Source organism: Pongo abelii, chromosome 17 (genome assembly GCF_028885655.2).
Source record: "Pongo abelii isolate AG06213 chromosome 17, NHGRI_mPonAbe1-v2.0_pri, whole genome shotgun sequence".
Taxonomy (NCBI): domain Eukaryota; kingdom Metazoa; phylum Chordata; class Mammalia; order Primates; family Hominidae; genus Pongo; species Pongo abelii.
In genome coordinates, this window is record NC_072002.2 from 31,793,019 (window position 1) to 31,803,747 (window position 10,729).

Here is a 10,729-nt window from a genome sequence, read left to right on the forward strand (position 1 = left end):
TCCCAAGCAGCTGGAACCACAGCCATGTGCCACCATGCTCAGCTAATTTTTAAAAAATTTTGCAGAAAGTGAGGTCTTGCTATATTGGCCAGACTGCTCTCAAACTCCCAGCCTCAAGCTATTCTCCTGCCTTGGCCTCCCGAAGTATTGGAGTTACAGCTGTGAGCCACCACACCCAGCCCAAACATTTTTATAATAAGAAGAATTTTTATTATCATTAATGTTACTTTAAAGGCAATTCAGCTTTTCTAACTCGAAGTCTTTCTGTTGCAATTTAATAACTTTAAAAAGTGTTATTAAATATACTTTTCAAAGATTTGAACTTTCTGACAATAGTTTTCAATTTAGATCCACTGGAATTTGAATTGTACATTTCAATGCATTTGATGTGGCCATATTTAAATAGCCATTATGTTTTCTTTTACTCCTAGTATTAGATAGTGAGGAGTTGTAGGCTTTCTACCAACCTCAGACACCTGCTAATGGGTTTTGTTGACATTTAGAATGAAACAATTAAGGTACAAAATATAAATGTGGGTAACTGAGGAATTATTACCTGCACAATGAGCTGACAGTGGGTAGAGTGTGAAGCCTAGGGAACTCATGGTTACTGCCAGTCAGTAAGCAAGTAAACACAGTGACTGTGTGGAAGTTTCCCACATGGAAAATGGCCCAAAGGGCAGTAATTCCAGAATCCTCTGAAGCTGTTCAGACAGTTGGGGTGGAAGGTTTATGATGCTATCTGACTCCTCTCTCACTTGGAGTGTGAATATGCTTGTGTCATGACTCAGAGGGTTAATTTCCTTTTAAAAGGAGGCTGTGGGCACGGGCCAGAGGCAATTGCCTTTGAACAACTGCTGCTTTGGCATGTTTTGCTAGTGAAGAAGAATGAATGCTGCTATTATTTAATACGGATTTTTTTTTTTTTTTACTTAAGGTTCGGTCCTTTCCATTTTATGGTTTTGGTTTTTATTTTTCTTTTTTTGAGACAGTCTCACTCCCTTCGCCCAAGCTGGAGTGCAGTAGTGCCATCTTGGCTCACTGCAACCTCTACATCCTCGGCTCAAGCAATCCTCCCACCTCAGCTTCCGGAGTAGCTAGGATAACAGGCACCAACACGCGGGGCTAATTTTTTTATATTTGGCAGAGACAGGGTTTTACCATGTTGCCCCGGCTGGTCTCCATCTCCTGGGCTCAAGTGATCCACCCCTTCTGCCTCCCAAAGTCCTGGGACTCCAGGTGTGAGCCACCATGCCCAGCCACATTTTGTGGTTGTTATTTGGCAATAAAGCTGGAGGTACTTTGTCCCCTAGCCGAAACTAGCTAAGTGGTGATACTGACTCCGTTCTCTGAGTTAGGAAATTCCTGCAGCCTACAAAAGCCTGTTGAGGAATTGTCAAGTCAAAGAGTTCTAGAATGCCAAGAGACCTTCAGTCCAGCTGGTCTTCAGTCCAGCTTGTTTCACACGTGAGGAATCTGACCCTCAGAAAATAATCAGATACCCGGAGCTCACTAGTGGCAGAGCCCGTGACACCCGCTCCTCTCCAGCTCTCTCTTTAGGGACACAGAGGTATCATTCTTATTTTTAATGAAAACAGGTGCCTATATTGTGGATAGAATTGTTAAAATATCTAATTGTATTAACTAGATATGCACTTTTAAATATTAAGCAATATTTTGGTTTCAACCCGCAAGCCACACAAAAATACAGAAATCCTCCACCTCAGGCCCTCTTCCCTGGTGCCTCCGCCGTTACCAATACGTGAGCCATTCCCAGGATTTGAGCTGAAGTGTGGGGGAAGGAAGAAAGCTGTGTGGCAGCCGGTGGAGCTGATTATAGGGTTGGACATCGCAGAACTAGAACCCGTTTCTCTTCATTCCCAGCCCAGTCATCTTTACACAACTTTTTCTTTCTTCCTTTTTTCTTTTTAGAAACAGGGTCTTGGCCGGTCGCAGTGGCTCACGCCTATAATTCTAGCATTTTGGGAAGACGAGGAGGGTGGATCACCTGAGATCAGGAGTTGGAGACCAGCCTGGCCAACATGATGAAACCACATCTCTACTAAAAATACAAAAATTAGGCCGGGCGCGGTGGCTCACGCCTGTAATCCCAGCGCTTTGGGAGGCTGAGTTGGGCAGATCACGAGGTCAGGAGATTGAGACCATCCTGGCTAATAAGGTGAAACCCCGTCTCTACTAAAAATACAAAAAATCAGCTGGGCATGGTGGTACTCGCCTGTAGCCTCAGCTACTCAGGAGGCTGGGCAACATAGCAAAACCATGATTCTACAAAAAAAAATTTTAAAGCTAGCTGGGTGTGGTGGTGCGTGCCTATAGTCCAAGCTACCCAGGAGGCTGAGGCAGGAGAATCGCTTGAACCCGGGAGGCGGAGCTTGCAGTGAGCCAAGATGGCGCCACTGCACTCCAGCCTGAGTGACGGAGCGAGACTCCGTCTCCAAAAACAAACAAACAAACAAAAAACAAAAATTAGCCGGGCGTGGTGGCGGGTGCCTGTAATTCCAGCTACTCGGGAGGCTGAGGCAGGAGAATTGCTTGAACTGGGGGCGGAGGCGGAGGTTGCAGTGAGCCAAGATCGTACCACTGCACTCTAGCCTGGGCAACACAGTGAGACTCCATCCCCCCCCAAAAAAAAACAGGGTCTTGCTCTGTTTGTTACCCAGGCTGGAGTACAGTGGCACACTCATGGCTCACTGCAGCCCCGAGCTCCTGGGCTCAAGCGATCCTCCCGCCTCAGCGTCCTGAGTAGCTTGGACTATAGGCATGCGCCACCACACCCAGCTAGCTTTAAAATTTCTTTTTGTAGAATCATGGTTTTGCTATGTTGCCCAGGCTCGTCTCAAACTCCTGGGCTCAAGTGGTCCTCCTGTCTTGGCCTCACAAAGTGCTGGGACTACATGTGCACACCATCGCATCTTGCCTTCAACAACTTTTAATTGTTCCTTTTACTAGGGACGAACAGCAGCAGTAATAACATCCCCCTCACACTACTTGTAGGTTGGTTTGATTTCTTTTTTCTTTTTTCTCTTTTTTTTTTTTTTTTTTTTTGAGATGGCATCTTGGTCTGTCACGCAGACTGGAGTGCAATGGTGCGATTTTGGCTCACTGCAACCTCCACCTCCCAGGTTCAAGTCATTCTCCTGCCTCAGCCTCCCGAGTACCTGGTACTACAGGCGTGCGCCACCATGCCCGCCTACTTTTTGTATTTTTAGTAGAGACGAGGTTTCGCCATGTTGGCCAGGCTGGTCCTGTACTCCTGACCTCCAGTGATCCGCCTGCTTTGGCTTCCCAAAGTGCTGGGATTACAGGCGTGAGCCACCGCGCCTTGCTGGTTGGTTTGATTTCTATCAGACATATTTTAATTCCCTACATTATTTAATGTGTGAATGTACAATTTCATGTTCTTTTTAGTGAAAGAAGTTCAGGTCTTCAGGGTATAATGAGGTAGGAACCCTTAGTCATCTAGGGAAACTATACCATGTACTTATTATCTTTTTAGTGTTGGGATTAGGGTTGCCAGATAAAATACAGGAAGCCCCACTAAATTTGAATTGCTAAACAACAGGGACATACTTAGACACAAACATTATTCAGTGTTTATCTGAAATTCAAATTCCGCTGGGTGTCAGGCATTTCTGTTTGCCAACTCCAGCAGCCACAGCTGGGAGGTGCCCCCTGAGCGCCTCTCCCTGGAAGTCCTCTTACCTGCTGTCAGCTGAGCAATTTGCCAGTCTTGCTTTGGGAGCTGGCTTGAAGTTATTTGGATTTGATGACTTTCTTTCTCTTCTGTGCAGGAATCTACTTACCAAGATGGCAGGAGCAAGTGGTTATCAGAGCCTGCTTTCTAGAAATACAATTAAATAAGCAGCCCCCGTCTCTTTTTCTCCGCTTTCAGTCTTGGGGAAAGGATTGGTAGGTTAAAGTCATTCCACCTCTTTATTTAATAATTCTGTTTCGCATACCCTTTACTGGATGATCATTCCTTAGAGAGGTTTGCAGTCAAGAGCCCCATTCTTTATTGGATTAAACTTCACAGAGTCCCATGTTTTCCTTCAGGAATATGTGAGCAGGAGAGAAGGGTCATGTTGGAGCAGCCAGGACTCAGAGCATTTCCGCAGACTGAGTCTGGATCCTTTCCTTCAGCCTCCAGGAATACTCGCGGCTGCATACCCAGAATGGTAATCCAGGCAAGGGCTCTGGTGTGTGGCCACACTGCCACCTATTACCTGTGGGTCCAAATGCAGTGACTCAACTTCTCTGTGCCTCTCTTTCCACATGTATAAAATGAGGATAATGTTGCTATTGTAAGAATTACATCAATTAATAAACAGCACTCGGTGAATCTGTTAACCAATCAGTGGATCACACCTTACATGCTGGGCATGTTCCCTCTTCTATCTCGACCTCAGTGACCCCAACTGTGAAGGGGCTATAGCTAATCCACTTGTTCTGTAGGATTTGTAAAGGAACATGTTAATAACCCTCAAGTGACTGCAGAGAATGGGGGCATTCTTTTTGGGAAAAATATAGATTGTTTATCATCAGGGATGAATACTTAAAAGAAAATCTGGGAATTTTTTTGTAAGTCACAAAGAAGGATTTGGGAGGGGTTGCACGCTTTTGAATGGGATTGCCTCTCTGGGAACTGTAGGGAAATGGGTGACACAGAAGTACTAGGGGTTTTGCAGCTGTTCTGAGTGAACACACAGGTCCAGTGTGGCTACTCGGGGGCAGGGCCCCTGGAATTTATCCTGTTTTGCCTGCAAAGCTGATTACCCAGCTGCCTCTTCTTTTCTCACCTCCATGATATTATCACCAGCAACTGACAACAATTAAATCTGAGGATTCAACAATCACGCACTAAGATAAAAGACCACTGTGCTGTTGTGTTTCAATAGGTATATAGAGAGAAGTGGGAAACTTCAGGATTAATGAAATGTAGATAATGTCGAGAAACAGCCAAAACACTGAAGCACTAAATTAGGAAAAGAGCCTTATGCAAATATTTGGTACCAATGCCTGCTTTTTTTTTTTTACATTTTTTAGTTTAATTTTTGTTTTTTGATACAGGCTAGAGTGCGGTGGCACAATCACGGCTCACTGCAGCCTCTACCTCCCAGGCTCAAGCTACCCTCCTGCCTCAGCCTCCCGAGTAGCTAATTTTTCTGTGTTTTGAAGAGGTGGGTTCTCACTATGTTGCCCAGGCTGGTCTCAACTCCTGGACTCAAGTGATCTTCCTGCCCTGGCCTCCCAAAGCACTGAGATTACAGGCATGAACCACCATGCCCAGCCAATGCCTGCTCTAAACAACAGGAATAGTCACTTATCAGACCCTTAGAATGGCGTGGGTGTCCAACTGGAGTGAAGCCTGAGTATGGATGGTTTTGAAAAGCTCTAGGGGTTAAGAGGGACTAACTTAATGTATTTGAAGTCCCATACTTTCATTACATTTTAGTGTAGATAAATTTGAAGCTGGTCCAAGAAACTCACTCTATATTCTTTGCCGTGTGCTGCATGTTTATACAAACTGTGTGGTCAACTGTACATCATGCTCATTCCTTGGTATGCATTCATTCCTGATTACCTCCTTTTGTTGCTTTATTGGTTCTGATTTGAATTACCCTCCAGATATTGGATCTAGATAACTCTTGGGATCAGATGGCGTTCTCTAGCCATGTGAGTCGAGAGGATAGTTTCAAGAGTGGGAAAGTGTACATAGCCCCTCCTGCATTGCACAAAGTTAGCCAAATTTATGTCTTTTTCATGTGCACCATATGAGGTGTAAGTTGGAAGGATGAGTCGGCTTGGATATAGAGCTGCAGCATGTTGGAACCCGTTCATAAGCATGTTGGACATCACAGAGGCTGGAGCCCTGCAGAAGAGAATTGTTGTATTCAAATGTTGTTGTGAAACCACAGAAAGAGAGCTGACCTGCCGGCAAGAAACCTAGTTCTTCTATTACTGAGCATGTGACCTTGTTGGATTATTTTAAACCTTCAGAATCACAGTTATAACACCACCCATCCTAACTTCCTAAAGAACAAGTGAGCCTGCACACATGTGGAGACCATAAAACCCTATCCAAATGCAATGCATGATTAAATAAGCACATGCTTATGTGAGCATATTGTTTAGGTTTAGTTTGCCCTGGAGGTTGTATTTATTATATAGTCTCCAAGGGCAAGAAACCATGTTCCACTATATGATATTCATGTGTGCTAACTATTAATTCTCTGAAAATGATTCTGTTATTATTACCAAAGGACAAGGGCTATAAGAGAGTTTTATAAAACAAACTTGAAGTCTGTCATCTCTATAAAACATCCTTATTTGGGTAAGCAGAGAGGCTTCCACAGGTTTACAAATGATTTCACAATCAAGTCTAAAATTAGTGACAGCATCCAAAAAGATCTTTGGTGTCTTTCCAAACTGCTCCAAGCATTAGACTCTCTGAAAGGGAGTGTTTCATTAAATCATCACAGAGCTGGCCTATTCTCTGTCCAGTCTGGGGTCCGTTCTTTGTAGAATTATGACCTTGTCAGGGCATCCAGAAGTGAACAGTTTCTCAGATTCTGACTCACATTAATCAAATTCACAAGAGAGTGGTATATATATTTCCTGGATTCTGACTCACATTAATCAAATTCACAAGAGAGTGGTATATAAAATAGAACATCGATTGATTAATTGCTATATACTATCAATTAATTGATAGAAGTATTAACAAGGCAGATACTCATGTTTGCTGATGAGCACATTCATTCCCTGAAGGCAAATCCATGAGGAAATCCTGTTAAAATACTAAGACTTCCTGCAGAGCGTGAAATCAGAATGAATTTCCAATTCAGCTGGAACTTCCATTTCCAGCTTAGGTGATCCCATCACACCGACCAGTGGGGCCTCCCTCCTGCCCTGTGAGGTTGCTAAATGAGTTGAGTAGGTCAGGGTCAGAATTTTTAAAATAAATAAATAGAAGATTAAAATAACAGAAAGCATCATACCCAGCAAGAGTAAGATTTGTTTCACGAAACTTGTTTTAATTTAGATAGATTAGATAGATAGATAGATAGATAGATAGATAGATAGATAGAAGTATTGGGTCCTATGTGAAAAAAATAATGTGTTTCTTACAGTGACTGCTTTCCAAAAAAATGTGTGAACATCACTGCTATAGAGATGCTAACATCTTTTCTTTTTAAATAAATATTTATTAGGTGCCTATTCTGTAATCTTGTGGAGATTACACTGTAGGGGAGAGATATGAGAGAGATGAAAGACAGGCAATAAACAAATACCAATACCCTTTGGGTTCCCTACCTCTTTCTCTAGTCTGATGCCTCCGGTGGTACATTTGCTCTTCCTACAGATACAGTTTGGGAGGGACTCATCAGTTCTTCTGTCCTAGGATCATGCTTGGCCTTTGAACTGGCCTGTGCCCTGGGAGGTGGTCTCTTAGGCTGGATCTGTGCACAAAAGGGGCTGCTTTCAGCCACCACCTGCCTAGTTTTCCTTTTCCTCTTTTTTTTTTAGATGGAGTCTCTCTCTTTAGCCCAGGCTAGAGTGCAGCAGTACGATCTCAGCTCACTGCAACCTCCACCTCCCGGGTTCAAGCGATTCTCCTGCCTCAGCCTCCCGAGTAGCTGGGATTACAGGCACCAGCCACTAGGCCCGGCTAATTTTTGTATTATTAGCACAGACAGGGTTTCACCATGTTGATCAGGCTGGTCTTAAACTCCTGACCTCACGTGATCCACCTGCCTCGGCCTCCCAAAAGGCTGGAATTACAGGTGTGAGCCACCGCACCCAGCCTCCTTTCCCTCTTTTAACTCTTCATTGCTTATATCACCCACCCACCTTCTTGAAATAGTTCTTGTTTTTTTCTCCTCTGTCTAAAGATAATCAGGCAAAATAGCACATAAATGTACAGTTCAAGGGCCTGAATGAAGAAAACTACAGTATGCAAGAAGCTGGAAGAAATCCTGGAAATTCTCTTTTCAACTTTCTTATTTTTAGATGAAGAAACTGAGATTCAAGAAGGCTGTGACTTGCTCAAGGTCAAAGTCATCCAGTAACAGATCTGACACTAAACCCTGGATCTTCAGACCCCATGTCCAGTGCTCCGTCATTCTGCCATACAGTCTATCGAAAATAAATCTGCTCAACCTGAGGAAGCAGATTACGGAAAAAATAAAAATAAAAAAAAAAACCGTAAAAGAAATCTGACTTTAGAGAACACCAAGAATGCTTCCTTTGCAGGTTACTGAAGATGCATCATTATTGTGTGTTGTGGTTCTATATCAATAACAGGCATGGAAAAAACTGATTGAGATATTTTCATGATGAAAGAAGGAGCACCACTGAGATAAAAAAAAAATTTAAGGCAGCCTTATGTTTATAGTCTTAATAAATCTCCAACCTAGGAACTGATTTTATTTATTAACTTTTTCATTCACTCAACCAAGCAATACTTACCAAGCCCTACTATGAACCAGGCAGTGTTCTAAGTGCCAGTGGTATATCAGTGTTTATTAGACAACCAGTCTCTGCCCTCAGGAAGTTTTATTATCACGGTGGGGGGAGGTGGGTGGGTATGGTAGAGACAAAAATGCTCCACTCAGATCCCCCTTCAAGGAAGAATTTGTTGCCCAGCTGTGGGGCATGGTCAGCAGCAGACTCCAGCTGTCAGTTCCTTCATGGTCAGCCTCAGCTGCAGGCTGCTATTTTGCCCTAGGTCATGCCCTTCCCGAGGCAACCCTCACCCAGTGATTACACAAAGCAAGAGTATAGAGGCCTGGCCGTTTCTACCTAATACGGACAACTCTGATGGGCAACATTTGCTCTACGACTCCCTGCCAAACTGGCCAGTGTTTTGTCAAGCCTGTATCTCAATTCAGCTTCTCCCTCTGCTCCATTCTGCTTCTCCCATATCTTCCTTTCACAGGCGCTGAGCCTTAATAAACATCCTGCACCCTAAACTCTGTCTCAATATCTGCTTTCAGAGAACCCAACTTGCAACAGGGTGTGTGTGTGTGTGTGTGTGTGTGTGTCTGCGTATGACTATTTTATGTAAGGTGGTAAATGAAGACTTCTTAAAATAAAATGAGATTTGAGTATCTGAGCAGAGACCTGAAGAATGTCAGGCAGTAAGTCTTACAGAGATCTGAGGAAAGAACATTCCAGGCAGAGGGGTGATCGAGTGCAAAGGCCCTGAGGCAGGGAGCATGTTTGGTAGGTGTGAGGAAGCGCACAGGGCCATAGGGAGTTGGAGCAAAATGGAGAAAGGAGGTAGAAAACGAGATGCAAAGGGCATGTAATGTGGAGTGGGGAATGACACTGTCCTACCATGCAGGGCCCTGTAAGCTATGGTAAAGACCTGGTTTTTACTCGGAGATAAAAGGGCAGCTTCAGAGGGTTTTGAGCAGAGGATTTACATGATTCAACTTATACTTTAAGAGTTTCACTCTGGACAAAGGTGGAAGCAGGAAGGTCAGATGGGAGGCTATGGTGAGAATTAGGATGAAGTAAAGATGGCTTAGATCCAAGTAAAAGAGCAGGTGGTGAGAAATCAGAGGCTGAATATGTGTTGAAGGTAGAACCAGTATGGATTGGAAGTGAGGCACGAGAGAAAGAGAGCATGGGTAACTTCAAAGGTTTTGGTCTCAAAAACTGAAAGGAAGGAGTTGCCATTTGCTGGATCAGGAGTTAAGTTTGGGACGTGTTATGTTTGCAAATAGAATCTGTTATGTCCCTAATTAATATAACTTATTATACAAAGGGGAAAACTTTTAAGAATAAAAGAGGATGTGGCGAGTAATTTCTGTGGTGTAAACCAGGATTATCCAGGACAAACCAGAGCATATGACCCTGGGGTAGCCCAGGACTCAGGAAAGGGCCCTGCAGCATGTGCTGGGAGAACTGGACTTAAGCTGGCACTCTGTCATTGCTGTTAGTAGGTGTATGGCCTGAATGTGTATGTCCACCCAGAATTCACATGGTGAAATCTAACCCCCATGTTGATGGTTTTAAGAGGTGGGACCTTTGGGAGGTAATTAGGTCATAAGGGCTGTGCCCTCATGAATGGGATTAGTGCCTTTATAAAAGAGGCCTCAGGGAGCTTGTGAGCCCTTTTTTGCCCTTCTGCCATGTAAGGGTCCAGCAAGAGGCACCATCTGTGAAGCAGAGAGCAGGCCTTCACCAGACACCAAATGTGCTGATGCTTCGCTCTTGGACTTCCCAGCCTCTAGAACTGGGAGAAATAAATTTCTACTATTTATAGGCTGGGCGTGGTGGCTCACACCTGTAATCCCAGCACTTTGGGAGGCCAGGGCAGGCGGATCACCTGAGGTCAGGAGTCCGAGACCAGCCTGGCCAACTTGGTGAAACCCTGTCTCTACTAAAAAAATACAAAAATTAGCTGGGCATGGTGGCAGGCGCCTTAATCTCAGCTACTTGGGAGGCAGAGGCAGAAGAATCATTTGAACCTGGGAGGTGGAGTTTGCAGTGAGCCGAGATCTAGCCATTGCACTCCAGCCTGGGTGACGAGAGCGAGACTTCTCTCAAAACAAACAAACAAACAAATTCTACTATTTATAAATTATCCAGTCTAAGGTATTTATTAATAGCTGCCCAGACAGTCTAAGAGGAAAATTTTTTTCTCTACTCACTTTGGTTCTATGGTCAGAGGCCTGAGAATTAAGTAACAATGGACAGA

At 44.0% G+C, this 10,729-nt stretch overlaps 1 long non-coding RNA gene across 1 annotated transcript; it reads left to right on the forward strand.

The window, feature by feature from the left end:
* The first annotated feature begins 361 nt into the window (after nt 1-361).
* Nucleotides 362-4,372, forward strand: LOC112129958 (uncharacterized). Its single transcript, XR_002912287.3, has 3 exons — nt 362-1,570; nt 3,813-3,930; nt 4,075-4,372. It is a non-coding gene; the product is annotated as an uncharacterized LOC112129958 (long non-coding RNA).
* The last annotated feature ends 6,357 nt before the right edge of the window (nt 4,373-10,729 follow it).